The following is a 21,382-nucleotide window of genomic DNA, read 5'->3' as shown; positions in this document are numbered from 1 at the left end:
TGATATTTTAATATCGGAGTGGACGTGTACATTCCAGTGTTACAAATGCCAAAAGTTTGGTCATGGGTCAAACTCTTGTTGTGGGTCTGTGGTATGTCATAGATGTTGTGAGAGCCACGACAACACAGACTGTGACAAGAGTTTTAAGTGCGCTAACTGCCAAGGCCCACACGATGCCTCATCTAAATCCTGCCCTGTGTGGCAAAAGGTGTCATATCGTATCTTGATGCCAAAAAACTTCTTGCAAATGAGGTTTCAAGTCCAGTAAATATGACATACTCTGCTGCTGTCACTTTCTGTATCAACATCATCAGTTACATGCCAGACGGATTTGAAGTCGGAGAAACTCACCACATCAACTTCAGTTGTATCACTCCCTCTCCCAGTAACTCAGTCTTCCTCTGGATCTCAGACTGAGAATCAGCCTCAGAATCAGCCTGACATCACCTGAAACATCGGACAAACAGCAAAGTTCAAGTCAATCAATAAAAAAGAAAGGAAAAAAAGTCCATCGGAAACAAACAACTGCCGTCCCTTTACCTTCAGAGCTTCCTCTGGAGAACCCTTTTGGACCTCTAGATATGGAGGTCACTCCGTCTTCAGGACAGGCGGAGGAACAGTTCATCCTCACATTCATGAGGGCGATCACCAATTAAGGCACCATGACTCAATTGCCCAATCTAATTCAGGGGAATTGCAGAGGTCTTAAAAATAACTTTAATGAAATACAATTATTGATACAAGACTTTCATCCATCAGCATTTTGTCTTCAAGAAACCTTTCTTAAAAATACAGATACATTCAACTTAAGACAATACAGTGATTATCATTTCTTTTCCCCTCCAGGAGATAGAGCAACTGGAGGTGTTTCTATTTTGGTACGGCAGGGTATGATACATAGCCCTTTCCCTCTTAATACCAATCTCCAAGCTGTAGCTGTTCGTCTCACTTTACACATTGCGTTGACGCTGTGCAGCTTGTATATCCCACTGTCTTCTGATATCCGACTGTCAGACCTGCAAAAAATGTATGATCAGATTCCAAAACCATGTATTATCATTGGTGATCTGAACGGACACAACCCGCTTTGGGGAAGTGTCCATACTAATAATAAAGGTAAAATCATCGAGGAATTCATTTCTGATAATAATTTATGTATCTGCTATGACGATTCAGCCACTTATTTACATCCAGCTACGGGAACATATTCTTCCCTGGATCTATCACTTGTTGACTCCATTTTATATAATGAATTTGAATGGATGGTCCATGATAACCTATGTGGGAGTGATTACTTCCCCACCTTTCTCAAAACAATAAGCCCTGGAGATGATCCACCTTTATCCAGAAGGAACTTTGCCAGGGCTGATTGGTCATTATATAAAACACTATGTAATGATCACTTAAAACACGATGTTTTTGCGAACAGCGAAGATCCTATACAGTTGTTTTTCGATATACTAAATGACATTGCTGATCAAAGTATACCCAAGTCCTCTGCAATTCCACATATTCGTAAACCATGGTTTAATAATGACTGTAAACTGGCCAGAAAAAGTAGGAAAACCAGAAAAATATTTTCGCCGACATCCTACAGTCCATAATTTAGATAAAGTTAAAATTTTAAATGCCAAGGTTCGACACGCATTTAAGCAGAATAAGCGTCAGTCTTTGAGGAACTATGTTTCCAAAATAAATTCCCGTACACGAATTTCGAAGGTATGGAACATGATCCAAAGAATTAAGGGCAACCGTTCCTAATCTACTCTTCAGATGGTGACAATATATTAACTGGTATGTCTGACATTGCCAATAAGCTTGGTGAAACACTCGCCAAACATTCTTCTTCGTCAAATTAGGTCCCGGAATTTCAACAATACCAGAAACAACAGGAGAAGAAGAGAATAAATTTTAACTGAGACAATGGCGAAGACTATAATGAATTATTTTCATTACATGAGCTCCACACTGCCCTTGAGCAAGCTCATGATACAGCAACAGGAGCTGATAATATACACTATCAGCTCTTGAAGCATTTACCAGAATCATGTTTGGAAACACTTCTAACTATTTTTGATACAATATGGACTTCAGGGAATTTCCCAGCTTCGTGGCGTAATGCCATTGTAGTCCCTATTCCAAAACCTGGTCGGGATCATACTGATCCGTCAAATTATAGACCAACCTCTCTAACGAGTTGTGTCTGTAAAACCATGGAACGAATGGTAAACAATAGGTTAACATGGTATCTTGAAACCAATAACCTTATAACAAATATTGAAAATGGTTTCAGGAAAAATCGTTGTACCATTGATCATTTGGTACGTTTAGAATCCTTTGTCAAATATGCAATAGTAAATAAACAACATGCAGTATCGATATTCTTTGATCTCGAGAAAGCATGCGATACCACCTGGAAGCATGGCATTTCAAAAGATTTACATGACTTTGGATTACGAGGCCGTTTGCCTCAATTTATATCATAGTTTTTAACAGACAGGCAATTTCAAGTCCGAGTGGGTTCGACCCTGTCTGATCAATATAATCAGGATCAGGGTGTCCCACAAGGCGGTATTTTGTCTGTAACATTGTTTAGTATCAAGATCAACAGTTTATCCAAGGTTTTAAATGATTCAATTGATGGATCACTTTTTGTGGGTGATTTTAACATTTCTTGTCGCGGTAAGAATTTGCATACTATTGAACGGCAACTACAGTTGTGTTTAAATTAAATAAATAAATGGTGTCTTGAAAATGGCTTTAAATTTTCCAAATTTAAAAAACTAATTGGATACATTTCTGCCGTAAATATAAACCACATAAAGACCCAGTACTGTTTTTAAATGGCACTCACATCAAGGTTGTAAAAGAGGCCAAGTTCTTGGGTCTGATTTTTGACTCCCGTTTAACCTTTCTTCCGCATATCAAATCCTTAAAAACTAAATGCCTGAAGACACTCGATTTATTGAAAATCGTTTCTAATTCAAAGTGGGGAGGGGACCAAACTACCCTCCTCCACCTGTATAGATCATTGGTCCGCTCGAAGCTTGATTATGGCTCCATCGTATATGGTGGAGCCTGCAAAAGCAACTTAATACTATTAGATTCTGTCAACCACCAAGGTCTGAGACTTTGTCTTGGATCATTCAGAACATCTCCTGTTGACAGTCTCTACGTCGAGGCTGATGAGCTTTCTCTTGCACAACGCCGTATAAAATTATCATTACAATATATTACCAAACTATATTCTAACGAGTCTAATCCTGCATTTCACTGTATCTTTAAACCTCTTTATGTGGATTTGTACAGCAAGAAATCTTCTCTTGTTCCGCCTCTTGGGCTCAGGCGTAAGCCATTCATTACTGCTGCCGGCATTGAGCTGGAAAATATATCTCCTTCCCGTCTTCTTTCTTCTCCTCCTTGGCAATTGGTGAGGCCACAAGTCGACCTAACACCCACTACATTTAAAAAATCAGAAATTAACGAATTACAATATAAACAAGAATATAATCAATTAAAAAGTAAATATAATACATATAAATCCTTATTTACAGATGGGTCCAGGGATGGTGACGCAGTAGCTTGTGCCACTGTCATTGGGTCCAAAACAATATCTTCCAGATTAACCGATGACAGTTCAATTTTCACAGCAGAAGCAAACGCAATACTAACAGCTCTTAAATATATAAATAGACACCCTAAATATAAACAATACATAATCTTTTCTGACTCTCTTTCTTGTCTTCAGGCGATTAAAAATATTTTTGTAAACATCCACTTTTAATAGAAATTCTAGAATTATATAATGATCTTGCAACTGGCCAATACGACATCGTCCTCTGTTGGTTATCCAGCCACGTTGGCATTTCTGGGAATACAATGGCCGATTTTGCTGCCAAGGCAGCACTCAACAAATCTGTGACACCACTTCTTATTCCTTACTCTGATTACAAAGCTAGCATTAGAACTTACATCCGTGATCTGATGCAGAAGAAGTAGGACACCCAAGTAGGTATCAATAAATTACATGAAATAAATCCCTTACTTGGGTTGTCAGTCCAGATTTGAAGAGGATATCATACGACAATGTCGTATTGGCCACACAAGATATACTCATGAATACCTATTGAAAGGTGAAGATCCTCGGTTTTGTATCCCTTGTGATGAAAGAATCACGGTCAAGCATGTCTTGCTTGACTGTGTTGAATATTCCATCACAAGGGATAAATATTTTACATCACGAACTATGAAGGATCTTTTTAATAGTATCAGTTCTCATTTAATTATTGCATTTATAAAAGAATTAGATTTGTTAAATGATTTGTAAATACATAAATATTTTAAGATTGGAAGTTTGAATTAGTAACTAAGATTGTTAGCGGATGTATCCTCGAGGGGGGTTAAAGTACTGTAAAATTATTGTCCTCCTGAGAGGGTATGTAAGTCCCAAAACATTCGAAGTAAATCAAAACGTTCCACTTTTTTAATCGTAGAATACCTGTTCTTTTAATGTATGGCTAGATTTGCTAAATTGCTAACGGCTGAAGGGATGGTGTAAATCCAGCTAGGGTCCATGCAGGAAGCAAATGTACTGTAAGTCCCCATGGTCCCTAGTATGGCGATCTATCTTCAGTTGTTGGCAATCTATAGCCGGTTTTTATATTGTATTGTCATTTAAAAGTAACATATTTTAGATTTAATTTCTAGTCTTAAATTTATCCCTGTGATAATCTAGTTGTTTTACTGTCCTTCGTCGACAGGTGTTTTATAATGTAATTGTGTTTATTGTTAATTTATAACTTTTTAAGTCACAATATGGCTGAAATATTGCCGATGTGACTATAAATTTAACTCTCACTCACTCCAAATGCGAAACTTTAAGACCCTGTTATTGTAGTGTGGATAGGCTACCAATCTCCCTATCGTCTCTGAGCATCATCCGCTTCGAAAAGGAGGTACAGTTGAGGTACAGTTGTTTTCTTGGTTGGTTCTATTTGCTGAGATCGAAATTTCTTAATCTTGTGGTAAAGAAACGAAGACGAATCGTTTTAGAACGGTACACCTGGACCCACACATCCTTCGTTATGACTGGATGGTCAAGGCTTGCTCAGGGTTCACTTGACGCGACCTTGTACGGGGTGTCCTTCATTCAGAGAGGTATCGCATCAGAGTAAAAGATCTCGTTGTAACCAGGTTTCATTTAATAATTACATTTTTTTAACAATATTAAGCCTAATCTGCAGGTCGATGATGTTGCACAACCTTGGTACAAGTAACAACAGATTGCGCAAGTCGTTCAACTTTCTTATGGATCCTGACAGGGAAAAGGGAGGCAACTACTCACAGCTAAATTCCTTAAATTACATCTTTGGGCCATCCATGCAAAATATAACTGTATTTATATATGAATCAGTTATTACTTATTTGTCAAAGATTTAAACTAAATTGTGTTTAAATGAGTGAGTTAGTGAGTGAGTTTAGTTTTACGCCGCACTCAGCAATATTCCAGCTACATGGCGGCGGTCTGTAAATAATCGAGTCTGGACCAGACAATCCAGTGATCAACGGCATGAGCATCGATCTGCGCAAGTGTTTAAATGATGTCTACAGCTCATTCGCGTTTGGTTTTTAGATTTCTACCATGCTACACCGCTAGTTGCTCCAGGGTAGCTGCTTCTGTCTAAACCCTAAAGGGGGTGATAGGGTAGTCCAGTGGTTAAAGCGTTGGCTCGTCACGCAGAAGACGCGGGTTCGATTCCCCACTTAGGTAAAATGTGTGAAGCCTATTTCTGGTGTCCACCGCCTTGATATTGCTGGAATATTGCTAGAAGAAGGCGTAAAACCATAGTCACTCACTCACTAAACCCTAAAGGATGTGTTTAGACCTGTGCGTGCCATACAACAATGTGACTTGTGCTGAAAATACTATTAGTAAGTGGACTAATTCAGACTGAAAAACAAGTTACGTATTCATTTTCCAAAATGGCGGCGCTGTTGGCAGACGACAGGAAGTCAGTTAATTCCTACGCGTTGTGTAACAACTTCTCACGTCATTACACTGAATGAAAGAAGCAGAAAAACAAGCAATATTCTTGTTATGTAATTCACGTGCCCTTGAAGTGAAATCTGACGCGCGTAATAGAAACGATTAGTGAAATATTGAGCGGAAGGAAGGAGCCCTAGGATTTAATCTAGCGAACTGCGGATGAAGAAAAGTGTGTGCAAGGAGCTTGTTGCTCCAGTGGACGGCAGTTGATATTGAAAGCTTCAGTCGTATCGTGAAATTACTCAAACGCACCACCAGCCTTCTGTGTACTTTAACTCTCAATATTTCACTAAGCTTCGTTGAGGAATGTGAAGATGTGATAGAGGTTTCAATTTCTCTCACACAGATACCTGAGCTGCAGTCGATCAGGCGTTCTGACAAGTGGAACTATATTGATTTGAGTTTGTAAATTAGGTCTCATACAAAAACGTACACATCATTTCACTTGAGGAATTGGTCTAGACGATCTGTAGCATGCTTCTGGACAGAGTTGGTGAGAGGACAGCATAGACGTATTGTTTACCTGTCTTTGGAAGAATAATTTGAAAACTGGATTCCTTTGTTGCAGCGTAAGACTGATCTAAGTGTCAAGTCGCACCATAAGTCAAATGTGGCTCGTTAAACTTGGTGTTACATACATGTTAACCACCAGAAATAAAATCAGATATCTTTTTTCTGGGCCTGGGGCGAAGCTCTTGAAGATGCTGTAGACTTTCGATCTTCTTCCCTGGCCCCTGTCAATATTTCAGAATTCATGGAATACCAGTAAAAAAATATTGGCTTAATCTCCGTCGAAATCTTGGAAAAGTTATTTAAAGTCTACTCCCTGCAATCTCCTTGCAATTTGGTAGGTAGGAAGTTCGGTAGTGAGTGAGTGAGTGAGCGAGTGATACCACTTAATGCAATGTTCCACAATATTTCAGAGGGGCAGCAAACATAGGGGACCACGTGTTGTAACCATTTTGGTAGTCGGACCTGGATGTCTTGGGCGTGACGTGTGAACGCTTTAACCAGTTGGATACGCTACTGCCCCTAACATGAAGAACATGAATGAATTGCAACTATCAGCAAAGTATAATGGCCACAGAAAACGGAACTATTCAATATTATAAACAGTATAACAGTATAAACATAAACATTAAGTGTCCTTCAAATATAAACATTTAGTGTCCTCCATATATAAATATTACAACATGAAATGTAATTAAAATATATACACAATAACATGAAATGACCTTAAAATATAAGCATCATATCATGAAATGATTTCCAAATATAAACATTCCAACTTGAAATGTCCACAAAACATAAACATTATAACATGAAATGTCCACAAATTGTAAATATCATTACATGTTATCCCAAATATAAAATATGATACATGAAATTCCTCAAAATATAAACATTACAGCATGAAATGTCATCAAAATATAAACCTCATAACATGAAATTCCTCCAAATGTAACATCATAGCATGAAATGTCCTCAATATATAGACATTATAACATAAAATACTTAAAAATACAACTGTATAACAGGAAATTGGTCAAAATATAAACATCATAATATGAAATTACTCAAATTATAAACATCATAACATTAAATCACGCAAAAAGTGAACATCAGAACATGAAATGTCCTCACAAAATGAACGTTATAATATGAAATTCCTTAAAATATAACATTGTAACATGAAATTCGTCCAAATTTAAACATTATAACATGAACTACATATAAACATTTTAACGTGAAATGTCCTGCACATATAACACTATAACATGAAATGCGTTCAAATTTAAACATTATACATGAGATTCCTCAATCGTAACAATTATAACATGAAATGTCATCAAAATATAAACATCATATTAATATCCTCAAAATATAAACAATATAACATGAAATGTCCTCAAATGTAACATATGTAAATCCCAAATATAACATATGTTACATGAAATTCCTCAAAATGTAATTGTTATAACATTAAAATGCCTCCAATATAGACATTATAACATGAAATTCTTCAAAATATAAACATCGTAACATGAAAGGTCCTCAAAATATAAACAATGTAACATCAAATTCTTCAAACATGAAATGTCCTCAAAATATAAACGTTATAACACTAAATGTCTTCAAAATATATACTTCATACCATGAGATGCCCTCAAAATATAACGTTATAACATGACATGCCTCAAAATATAACGTTATAACACTAAATGTCTTCAAAATATATACTTCATACCATGAGATGCCCTCAAAATATAACGTTATAACATTAAATGTCCCCCAAATATAAACTTTATAACACTAAATGTATTCAAAATATATACTTCATACAATGAGATGCCCTCAAAATATAACGTTATAACATGATATGTCCCCCAAATATAACGTTATAACACTAAATGTCTTCAAAATAAATACTTTATACCATGAGATGTCCTCAATTATCGTTAACTGGAAATACTGACTATAATTGGTCAATAGCTTTTCCTTCAAGCAGTTTGTAAATATAAGCTCAATGTTATGATTTGTGTAGATATAAAGACAGTTATTGAAACCAGTTCATGTACAGGTGTATACAGCAATCAGCTTTGTCCATTGATTACGATGCCTGTTAATTTGGCTTGAACGGATATTGACGTATTGTTGAAACGTATCCTGCCTCTGATGTAATTGAATTAAAAGCTTGGCGAAAATAGGTGTGTGGACGTTATGTTATAGTTTGAACTTTTCACCAGTACAACTGTTTTGGCTGGCATATATGCAGCATACAGTGCCACGTGTATGTCACTAGTACAACTCTTTTCCCAACTGTATGCAATATACATGTAGAGGTGTACATTTACGTACAAGTGCAGCTCTTTTTGCCATTGTATGCAATATACATGTAGAGGTGTACATTACAAGTACAACTATTTCCACCAGTGTGTGGGCGGTTGGGTAGCCTAGTGGTTAAAGCGTTCGCTCGTCACGCCAAAGACTCGGGTTCGATTCCCCACATGGGTACAATGTGTGAAGCCCATTTCTGGTGTCCCCCGCCGTGATATTGCTGGAATATTGCTAAAAGCGGCGTAAAACATAACTCACTCACTCACTCCATGTGTGTGTGGCAGTTTTCCAGATGACATTTCCACTGAGACAGTTGCCAGGGAATCAGCGATCTCCATGAAGCAATATCACCTTTTTGGTTATTTTGAATTGATCTGAAATATCATGTTATCAATGAATCGTGATCAACACGCTGGCGGTGAAGTATTCCAAAACAATTCATTTCTCTTATCACTAAAATTTCGCAGATATTGTTTCTTTGTTGGAAGCTTGACAGCTGTAGTTTTTCTCACCTGTTTAATTTAGAGTATTATGTACAGCTGCGGTTTCTAAATATTCTAATTCTAATAGTCTTCCCGTTGATTGCGAACCCTTGGAGATCCAGGTTTGAATTGTTCTTCAGCAATCCATGCTTGTAAGAGCCGACTCACAGGATCGGGTGGTAGGTAGATGCACAATATTATATCCTGAAGTTTTATCTAAGTCGTTTTTCATGAAACATGACAATGCTTTGACAGCAATGTCTCCTATTACACATAAGATGGATGAAAGGTGGCACTCTGAAGTTTGTATTTCTTGCCAGATTTGAACAGTTAGTTTGCAAACTATAATTTCAATGAGTTGAACGATTGTCAAGCTTTTGTGAGTCACTCATGGCTCCCAATATATATTAATTGGGCTCATTCTCGGTTTGTGTGGGTATCGGACACAATAGTTTGTCTGGTCAGTCCTGAAAATATATGAAAGCTTCTTTAAATGTTCAGGGCGGTGAGGTAGCCTAGTGGTTAATTCATTCGCTTGTCACGCCAAACAACCGCGTTCGATTCCCCATATGGGTACAATGTGTGAAGCCTATTTCTGGTGTCCCTCGTCGTGATATTGCTGGAATATTGCTAAAAGCGGTGTAAAACTAAACTCACTCACTCTTTAAATGTTCTCGTCACCGTGTTGGCCTACATAGATTGGGCCGCGTCAAACAGCATGCAGCCTCTCGTCAACACCACTGATGATTCATACAATCACATCCTAAAAAAGCCTTTTCTCTTTCAATGGTCTTAACTATTATTAAATGAGGTTAACAGAAAGTATGCCGAGATTGTTTTTTACGTGATTGAAAAATGAAAGAGCTGTTGTTAAATTTCATTGAGTTAATTTTAACATTACTCATTCCCGCAGCAGATTGTAAAAACTCTCGTGTGGCTGAGAAATCTTGCGCCAAATTGAATTGGTTCAGTGGAGACTGTCGTAAGAAATGAATGAGAAACAACATGACACATACCATCTTTGAAATGTTGTAAATTTGTGCCGAAAAAGTACACTTACTGATTTTTAAAATATGGCGTCTACGATACCCAACAACAGTTTTGTATGTAATGCGATTTCTCTCGATTTTAAACTATTTAAATATATAACCATGTACGCGCATTCTTTTTTGTGCCCATTTCTGGTGTCCCCCGCCGTGTTTGGCTAACATTTTGTACAATCGCCAACGGCTGAAGGGATGTTGTAAATCCATCTAGGGTCCATGCAGGTAGCAAAAGTACTGTAAGTCCCCATGGTCCCTAGTATGGTGATCTACCTTCAGTTGTTATCGATCTATAGCCCGTTTTATATTGTGTTGTCCTCTATTGTTAAAATGTTTTAGATTTAATTACTAGTTTTACATTTATATCTGTGATATTCTAGTTGTTTTACTGTCCTTCGTTGACAGGAGTTTATAATCTATCTTTAATTATTGTTAATATATATGTTGTTTTAGTCACGATATGGCTGAAATATTGCCAAAGTGACTTTAAACTTTAACTCACTCACTCACTCCCCGCCGTGATATTGCTGGAATATTGCTAAAAGCGGCGTAAAACTAAACTCACTCACTCACTCTTTTAGAGCTTACTAACCACCTGTACATTTCAGGTTTGGACACACCAAAAGTTATCGTATGTTCAATTAAAAATCAAACATATGATAAAATAACTAGAGGTAGCGTTCGTGTTGCCCCTCACCTTTCACATGCTAACTGATATAGGACTGTTAGATATGAAACGTATTTGGTTTAGAACACTTCTGGGCTTTTTCTTTCCCGATGACACGTTAATGTGGAAACAGATTTCCGGCACCCATCATAAACAGTGTCTGCTCGTTTGTAACTGCATTATACAGAAGATTTCAGCAGTTTTTATATGGCGCGTTCTATGTTATAAGGAAACACGTGTTAGTCGTGACTAGGATGGAGTCAGCAGCCGCTCCCGTTCCCATCCCTTTTTTCATACCTGCAGCTTCATATCCTGATTACATTTCTTAGTGTGAATTCAACCAGCAGGTGCCACGTTCATTTCAATTTCCTACCTGAGGCTGTTTTTGTCTCTGTTTCCCACCTCATCTGATCCATTAAACACTCACTCAGTCACTCGCTCACTCACCCGCCCACTCAAACACACACACACTCACTCACACACACACTCACACACTCACTCACTCACTCACTCACTCACTCACTCACTCACTCACTCACTCACTCACACACTCACTCACACACTCACTCACTCACTCACTCACTCACTCACTCACTCACTCACCCACCCACTCACTCACTCACTCATTCACCCACCCAAACTCACTCACCCACTCAAAGTGCTGTTTTGTATGTTGATATCTCCGATGGGGTAGCTAACTGGTTAAAGCGTTCGATCGTCACGCTGAACACCCGGGTTCGATCCTCCACATGGGTACACTGTTGGAAGTCCATTTCGGGTGTCCCCCGCCATGATATTGCTGGAATATTGCTGGCATATTACTAAAACGGCGCAAAACCTTACTCACTCACTCATCCAACATTTTCACTCGTTCCAGTGTTGATTTGAATTATATTGAAATTATATATCCATTGCTTGTCGTAAAAGCCGAAGTTAATCGAGCAGATGAATTCTCCCTCCAGTAAATCCCACATTAGTTTATTTATTGAGCTACTCAATATATATATTGATAAGGGGCTGCTTGTCATAATGCGATATTTTAAGGTGAGGTGAGGTGAGGTGAGGTGAGGTGAGATTGAGTGGTATGTATTTTATGTTATTGTACTGACATACCATGTTGAAACTAGGTGTTAAATGCCCTTAGGTGGTCTGTATGGACAGCCCCATGAGAGGTGTACACCACAGTATACTCTCGTACAGATGTTAAACAATTAGTGAGTGTGCTGGGTTTAATAGTCACTTTACACACATGCTTTGGTTGTGTGTACAGCCTCACACATCGTGTATTTACACACATGCTTTAATAAATAGTGTGTATAACCTAACAGCTCTTATACATAGGTGTCCTATGTGTTTATCATGTAAATTATGTTAACAGTCTCACACATCGTGTATTTACACACATGCTGTGTGTAGTGTGCATAACCTAACAGCTCTTATGCGTAGTATATATCCTGCCAGTTGTGTGTACAGCCTCACACATCGTGTATTTACACACATGCTGTGTGTATATAACCTAACAGCTCTTATGCGTAGCATATATCCTGCCAGTTGTGTGTACAGCCTCACACATCGTGTATTTACACAAATTCTGTAATAAAAAAGTGTGTATAACCTAACAGCTCTTATACGTAGCTTATATCGTGTCAGTTGTGTGTACAGTCTCACACAACGTGTATTTACACACATGCTGTGTGTAGTGTGTATAACCTAGCAGCTCTTATACGTAGTATATATCCTGCCAGTTGTGTTTACAGTCTCACACATCGTTATTTACACAAATTCTGTAATAAATAGTGTGTATAACCTAACAACTCTTATATGTAGTATATATCCTGCCAGGTGTGTGACAGCCTCATACATTGTGTATTTACACACATGCTGTGTGTAGTGTGTATAACCTAACAGCTCTTATACGTAGTATATATCCTGCCAATTGTGTGACAGTCTCATACATCGTGTATTTGCACACATGCTGTTGGTAGAGTGTATTACCTAACAGCTCTTATACGTAGTATATATCCTGCCAATTGTGTGACAGTCTCATACATTGTGTATTTACACACATGCTGTGTGTAGTGTGTATAACCTAACAGCTCTTATACGTAGTATATATCCTGCCAAGTGTGTGTACAGCCTCACACATCGTGTATTTACACACATGCTGTGTGTAGTGTGTATAACCTAACAGCTCTTATACGTAGTATATATCCTGTCAGTTGTGTGACAGCCTCATACATCGTGTATTTACACACATGCTGTGTGAAGTGTGTATAACCTAACAGCTCTTATACGTAGTATATATCCTGTCAGTTGTGTGACAGTCTCATACATCGTGTATTTACACACATGCTGTGTGTATAACCTAACAGATCTTATACGTAGTATATATCCTGTCAGTTGTGTGACAGCCTCATACATCGTGTATTTACACACATGATGTGTGTAGTGTGTATAACCTAACAGCTCTTATACGTAGTATATATCCTGCCAAGTGTGTGTACAGCCTCATACATCGTGTATCGTGTAGTGTGTATAGCCGTACTTCGTACAAAAGCCGTGATGTGTGTGTACACCTCACAGGTCTTTAACCCAGTGATAGGGTAGAGTCCCCCTGACGTCGTGACCATCTCTCTCCACGCTTCTACAGCTCAGAGCAACTGCTTCAACACTCCGTTCCCTCCCGACCCTCGCTCCCGTGACAAGCACTGAGACAGGATCGCAGCACGCGCTCCCAGCAAGCATGGCATGTGGACGGGCAAGCCCAACGCGGTTACGAAGGGATTTAAAAGAAATCTCTCAACCAAGAAATTTGAAGATAAATGCAAGAAGAGCCGGACCTTTTATCAGTTTGAGATTATAAATATAGATAAGCGAGGCTGTGGGGCTCATTTGGATTCTGATAGTGCGCAGGTCGGTGCTGTGTGCCCTCTGGACGGACTGGAGTATTGGACCTGTTTGCTTACAGTAGAGAAAGGTAAGCACTTCAATGCCCGTGAGATATACAGCGTGACATTTTAAATTAATTTCCTAATTAAAGTTTGACAAGAAATAGGCCATAATTCCCATAAAATCTTATCTCAAAACCTATAAATACACTAAATTAGTATTGTAACTCCCGGATTTCCTGTCTGTTGCGTAATCTTTATAATAGATAGGTAAACGTCCTTACAGCGCACCTGTCTCCCTTTTTCATCACCTTGCACCATACGCTTCCGCGAAGTTTTAAGCTCTCCGCTTACCTCACCAAACACCGTTAACGATATACTTCACGTGGGATAACAACTGTTCAGTGACTCTTTTGACAATATCTCTTTTCTGGAAAATGTCAAAAACTATCATAAAGTGAAAAGAGAAGGAAATGTGTGCTCGCTTCAAACAGTGGGTTATTCCAGGGATACTCTACAACCTTATATAGTCTCCCTGGTTATTCACACGGTGATCCGGCAGGCCACTTTGGTCCAGCCGGGGGATGGATTGAGTCCACCTGAGGCTAAAACAGATTATAAAACGACCCAGTGCTGTTTTTTAACCCTAATTATGTTTTGGACTAGCTTGGATAGACTGTGTTAGGATCTTCTGTCTTATTGTGGTGTTGCTCCCGTGAAGATCCGGTATATAATTGATCTTCATTAACCCATGCTTGTTGTAAGAGGCAACTAACGGGATCGGGTGGTCAGGCTCGCTGACTTGATTGACACACGTCATCGTATCCCAAGTCGTAGATCGATGTTCATGCTGTTGATCGATTATTTACAGATTGCCGTCATATATTGGAATATTGCTGAGTGCAGCGCAAAACTAAACGCACTCACTATTGTGGTGTTGGACTTGGGCTGTCAGGGTCGGTGGGATGGTTGACTGAGAGTAATTGTACCCGGACGTTGAGCATAATATCAACCACTGGTTTGCCCGGATCCTGACATTTGAGTCTTTATAGATGTAATTTGTCAGTGTAGAGCATTGTGTTCGTTATGCAATAGGGTTTACCTGGGAATCACGGAACAGCTAACATTCTGTCTACTCACCAGTGGGCTACCGCACTGTCCCAGTATTTAACATGTGGGAGAGCGGAAGGCCGCGGGTTCGATCTCCGACCGCGTCATACCAAAAGACGTTATAATATGGTACTTGTTGGTCCCTGCCTGGCGCCCCGGCATTAATGGGCACAGCAAGGACTGGTCGGCTCGGAGACAGTCTGAGTGGGGTATTCATGCTTCACTGCGGTATGGTATCTCAGTGGGCAAGCACTATAAAACCAGCTTTAGTCTGGGCTAGTGCAAGCAGCCGCACATACACATACACACGCATGCACGTCGTCATATGAGCGAACTATTCTCAAGCACGACGTTAAACCCAATTTTACCTCACCTCACATTTAGCATGTGATGACTTCATCTCACTATAGAGAGGTGGATCATCGCTCCGAGGACATGGTGACGACCGGTGTATCCCGCTGTGATATGGCTGGAGTATTGCTGGAGTATTGCTAAATGCGTCGTAAAACTATACCCACTGCTCATACGATGATCATACGAATCCGTTGAACTGGCGGGTTTTGTACTGGTAGCAAAAGCAACAGTATGATTAGCAGTAGTAAGTAGTAGTAGAAGAAGCAGAAGTAGTAGCAGTAGCAGCAGTAGTAGGCAGTAGCAGTAGCAGTAGTGGTAACGGTAGCATTAGCAGTTGCAGCAGCAGCAGTAGTACAATGTAGTAGTAGTAGTAGTAGTAGTAGTAGTAGTAGTAGTAGTAGTAGTAGCAGTAGTAGTAGTAGCAGTAGTAGTAATAGTAGTAGTAGTAGCAGCAGCAGCAGCAGCAGCAGTAGTAGTAGTAGTAGTAGTAGTAGTAGTAGTAGTAGTAGTAGTAGTAGTACTAGCAGTAGCAGTTGCAACAGCAGCAGTAGTAGAAGCAATTGTAGCAGTAAATATTGGTACTAGTTGAAGAGGTTGTGGTAGAGTTGTAGATGCTTTTGTTTTTGGCAAAAGGTTCTTGGCGTACATTTCTTTGAAATGATTTCATTGACTCATATTTTTGTACTGTACGTTGTTTCCATGTATATGTGAATATATACCTTGACTATAGACATGTGTGAATACGTAGCTGACTATATATATTTGTGAATACGTTGTTGACTATATACATGTGTGGATACGTCGTTGACAATCCATTGATCAACAGCATGAACGCCGACCTGGGAATTGGGATACGATGGCATATGTCAACCAAGTCAGCGAGCCTGACCACCCGATCCCGTTAGTCGCATGTTACGACAAGTATGGGTTACTGAAGATCCATTCACACCCAGATCTTCACGGGTATATACATGTGTAATGCTGAGTTGACCATATAGATGTGAGAATACGCTGTTGACCATATACATGTGTGAATATGTGGTTTACTGTGTCCATATGTGAACACGTTGTTGAAAATATACATTTGTGAATGCGTAGTTGACAGTATACATTTGTGAATGCGTAGTTGACAGTATACATTTGTGAATGCGAAGTTGACTATATGGCTGTGTGAATACGTATCAGACTATATACATATGTGAATATGTAGTTTACTATGTGCATACGTGAATACGTAGTTGCCTATATACATGCGTGAATACGTAGTTTACTCGGTACATATGTGAATACGTCGTTGACTATATAGGTATGTGAATACGTAGTTGAATATACATGTATACATGTGAAATGCGGAGTTAATTATATAAATGTATGAATGCGTTGTTGACTCAATGCAGGTGCGAATACGTACCTGACTTCATACATGTGCTAATATGTAGTTGACCATTTACATGTGTGAATACGTAGTTGCATATATACATGTGAATGCGTACATAAGTGTGTGGAGGCATATTTGTACCTAATTAACTTATTTTATTTTGTCTTCATACATGTGTGAATTTATATATACGCTCACTTCGTGTGTGTATGAATACATGCGATAACTATAGTCCGTTTGGCTCAAAAGCGGACCGATGAATTGCAATCTAACTCGAAAACTAATAAACATAAAATACTCAATGAAACGCTGATCATAATGAAAACATCATACCCACTCTGTGAGGTTTTTGCAGAATTTTTGTCCTAAAAATAAAAAAGTTGTTTAACAATCTATCATTAAAATATTGACACAGTTCACTATTTGTTACGAGGGAGGAGTGCAGAGAAAGGGACAGCCAGGTGTTCGAGAACGGATGGAGACGGCACAGCACAGGTTAATGAATATATAACTTTGTCTGTGAACGTGCTTCTCGAACACCTGGCTGTCCCTTTCTCTGCACTCCTCCCTCGTAACAAACAGTGAACTGTGTCAATCTTTAATGATAGTTTGAAAAACAACTTTTTTAATTTTAGGACAAAAATTCTGCAAAAACCTCACAGAGTGGGTATGATGTTTTGATTATGATCAGCGTTTCATTGACTATTTTATGTTTATTAGTTTTCGAGTTAGATTGTAATTCATCGGTCCGCTTTTGAACCAAACGGACCGTAGATACCAGCGTGACTACGTAACTTACTTACTACATGTCAATGCGTACGCGAACTGCAATCAACCCCTTTAATTGCGTTTGTCAGGCATGCTGACTTGGTTGATGTGAGTCATGATATTCCAATGATCGTCGCTCATGATGTCAATCACTGGATTGCCTTGCCCAGGCTCGATAATTTACACACCTCCGCCATTACTAGGATATTGCTGTGTGCGGCGTTAGGCAAACCACAAGATCCATAATATGTCGCAACCATCTAATACAGTAACGTGTGTAATGTGTAAAAACATGTGTGGAATACTTGCAAGTGTGAATACATCAATCGACTTCACAGATGTACGCATACCGTGAAATGTGAAAGAAGTACTGACTGACTGAGTTTGGTTTTACGCCGCTTTTAGCAATATTCCAGCAACATCACAGCGGGGGACACCAGAAATGGGCTTCACACATTGTACCCATGTGGGGAATAGAACCCGGGTCTTCGGCGTGACGAGCCCACGCTTTATCCACAAGGCTACCCCACCGCCCCTGTGAAAGAAGTAGCTCTTTGGAGCACATACGTTGTAGTGGAAGGGGTAGCTGGGTACGTATGCGTGTGCATGTGTGCGATAGGAGCTGTGGGTGTGGATGTGCAGTAAGACCTCTATTGAGCCTTGACGTTTCCAATTGTGGATTTCATTAAGTGAACATTTTAAACTTCGACCTCAGGCTGCTTGTGACGAGCCACGAAATTTGCAAATGGAAATGCATTGTAGAGAACAGGTCGTTTACAATTAAACTTACAGTATACTATATATCACCTGGTGTATATTGTGTCGTTCGTGCTCCGCGGATCTGTGTTCAAGCTATCGATCACCGGTTTTGCTCTGTTCCGACTCGATAACTTACAAACCATACAAATTAATTAAACACAGCGACGTTAAACTGCACTCATTCTCTAAACTTCACTCGAGCTATCGGAGCAGCATCACGTTAATGTCCACAGACTGACCGTGTTCTGGAATAGCAACAGTAAACGTCTCAGGAGATGTCGCCCCCTGCCCAACGCTCACTCTTCGAGAAACCCCCGACTTGACTTCCAACTTTGGCCAACAACGGATTACCGTTAATCCTTGAACCAAGGAACTAATGGTCCTTTTTGTCCCCACGGCGCTTTGGTATTACACTCGGAAAACGTCGGGAATTTCACAGTTCTAGAACCTCCAGACAACGTCAGGCAAATCACTTCGGAAATATATCAGAGGTACCCAGACATTGAGGGCGGTGTAAGTACAAGTGAGTTGAACGTGTTCAACTGTTAGATCTCCATGCTAAAGATAAGCGCATGATAGACATGAGCCCAGTCCAGAAATAGTGTGTCATTAATTTGAAATACTTGAGTATTTTAAGTATGTTATCTATTGATAAACAGTTATTTGAATTAATTAATCGGTCGAAAGAGCTAGGTATGAGTTGCTTCCCTTTGTTGCTAAGATCAGCAGATCATGGGTTCGAATCCCATTTCCATCCCGATTGTGATCCCTTGATTGGACACCCCTAGCACATGCGCTTCGTTTCATCTTCAAACGTGTGTTCGCCCTGCCTCGCTTTGCACTCACGTTTACCTTTGAAACGTCATAAACATCAGACTGAAACATATATCACAGTATGTAGGTTGTTTGAATTTTTTAAAGTAAAAAGTAAATAGAAGCAACGCAGTCACAATTCCTACGAACAGAAAAACAAGAGAATGATGTTATTTAGTTAGACGTTTTGAGGAACTTGAGTTGACTGATAAATAGTTAGAGATAACAAGCAATATAATCGATTTTCAAACAAGGGAGATAATTGGGTTTCAGATTTCAAGGGAGGTAACCGTATTTTCAATAAAAAGGGAGATAATCGTGCTTGAAACCACATGGGTGACAACCGTTGTTAGAAAAGGGGAGATAACTGTATATAGTGATGACAAGGTAGACGTATGACGTCAGCATCCGCTTGAAATATCTTAACAGTAGCGTTGTTACCCATCTCACTCACGACAATGACCCGGCGGTGGGGTAGCCTAGTGGTTAAAGCGTTCGCTCGTCACGCCGAAGACCCGGGTTCGAATCCCCACACGGGTACACTTTTGGTGTCCCACGCGTAATATTGCTGGAATATTGCTAAAATCAGCGTAAAATCATACTCTCTCACTCACAGACAATGACACCTTGGTAGATGATGGGTTTCTCCTACAACACATATTGTACAGATAGAAACCGCTTGTTTAGAAAGATATCGCTATTTTGTATGTTTTATTGATCAAAGTTCCAACCGCATTATTTATAACAAGTATAATAGCTGTGTAATAGTAGTTTGATAACTGTCGTGATTGCATTTCTTTTGCCGATAAACCGTACTTTGAAATTAAATGCCTGACAGAGCGAGATTAGAAACAGATATAATTTCTATCGAAATACGGTACCAATCAACGTTTGATGTTCAAGCTTAATATGTACAGAAGATAGCCCGCGGAACAAACTGCTATTAAAGGCTATCAGTTTGCATGTGCTTCTGATTATATAATTTATCGTGGTAAATTTTATTGGGAGTTCGTTTTACTCCACGTGCCATTTCTAAACAGATCCAGTGTTTGTCAGAAACACACATATTCACGCACAGGCACACACACACATACATGCACACACACACATAAAGACGCACATGCAAATAACATGTGGACATGCACCAACCAAGCCAGCGACCACCCGATCGTGTTAGTCGCCTATTTGGACAAACATAGGTTGCTGAAGATCAGTTCTAACCCGAATCTTCACGTGCTGACGCCCATCGCAGAGTGCATCTCGTACTTTAAATCTGATTTCAATATATTCCATGCACGCCTGTGAAGGTCCGGGTTAGAATGTGCCTTCAGTAACCCATGTTTGTCGTAAGAGGCGACTAACGGGATCGGTTCCCAATTGCGCAGATCGACGCTCATGCTGTTGATCACTGGATTGTCTGGTCCAGACTCGATTATTTACAGACCGCCGCCATATAGCTGGAATATTGCTGAGTGCGGCGTGAAACTAAACTCACACACTCACCCATGCAGCTTCATTGAGGAAAAGGAACTAATTTATTCCGTCATGATGTTTCTGAAGTTGTGTACCGTAGGTTCCGAATGAAATCTCCACAGCTAAAAACAATGCATATCGCCTGAGTGCACAGTGACTTGTGTTTTGCTAAACAGCTTGGAATGGACCTCCAGGAAAACAAAATAGTTCGTACTCATTGTTCTGAGTACTACTACACCCAACTCATCAGTAGGCCACCTCGCCAACGTCTTCATCAACGTCCGACGTCGTTAACGTTATGTGGTAACACCATTACCATCACCGCTTACTTGGATACGACCTCTAATAGTTGGGCATAATTAGCCTTCCGTTGTTGAGCCGTCTTAAACTACCATCATTTCGAGCATGGGTAAAGTTGACCTCTTTAATTCTGAATTAACGGTAGAGAAACTTGAAATGGAATTTCCACGTGGATGCCGTTAGAGGAGAGTACTAACCTTTAACGCTAACGTCGCGCTACACTCATCGCCGCCTCGGGCATCGTGGCATAATTTTCAATAACAAACCCCCCTCCTTGAGAAAAGAGCTCATCAAAGGGAGATTATATTGATCACTGACGAGTAATGTCAAGGTCAAATTAGTGCCGACGTTTCTCACTAGGAAACGCGTTGGTGACATTTATGTTTTAGGCTTGACAAATTGTTTCTAGTTGTTTGGTAAGGACGCGTCCCTAATGGAGGCTTGGCTGATTGGGGATTTTCTC

The 21,382-nt window shown here is 39.6% G+C and overlaps 1 protein-coding gene across 3 annotated transcripts in view; it reads left to right on the top strand.

Moving 5' to 3' along the window:
* LOC124280347 (endothelin-converting enzyme 2-like) overlaps positions 1-21,382 on the top strand; it is a 61,217-nt gene that overhangs the window by 12,741 nt on the left and 27,094 nt on the right. Inside the window, exon 1 of one of the 3 annotated variants that reach the window (XM_046716251.1) lies at positions 13,606-14,053. The exons of 1 other annotated variant lie outside the window; for it this stretch is intronic. The gene's annotated coding sequence lies outside the window, so the exon portion shown is untranslated. Of the gene's footprint in view, positions 1-13,605; positions 14,054-21,382 lie in introns of those variants that run through there. One more of the 3 variants, XM_046716253.1, reaches the window with a different exon arrangement.

This window comes from Haliotis rubra, unplaced genomic scaffold (genome assembly GCF_003918875.1).
Source record: "Haliotis rubra isolate DU_JTF1 unplaced genomic scaffold, ASM391887v1 Scf265, whole genome shotgun sequence".
Classification (NCBI taxonomy): Eukaryota; Metazoa; Mollusca; class Gastropoda; order Lepetellida; family Haliotidae; genus Haliotis; species Haliotis rubra.
The sequence above is the reverse complement of the archived record's forward strand: the minus strand, read 5'-3'. Positions and strand labels throughout refer to the sequence as shown.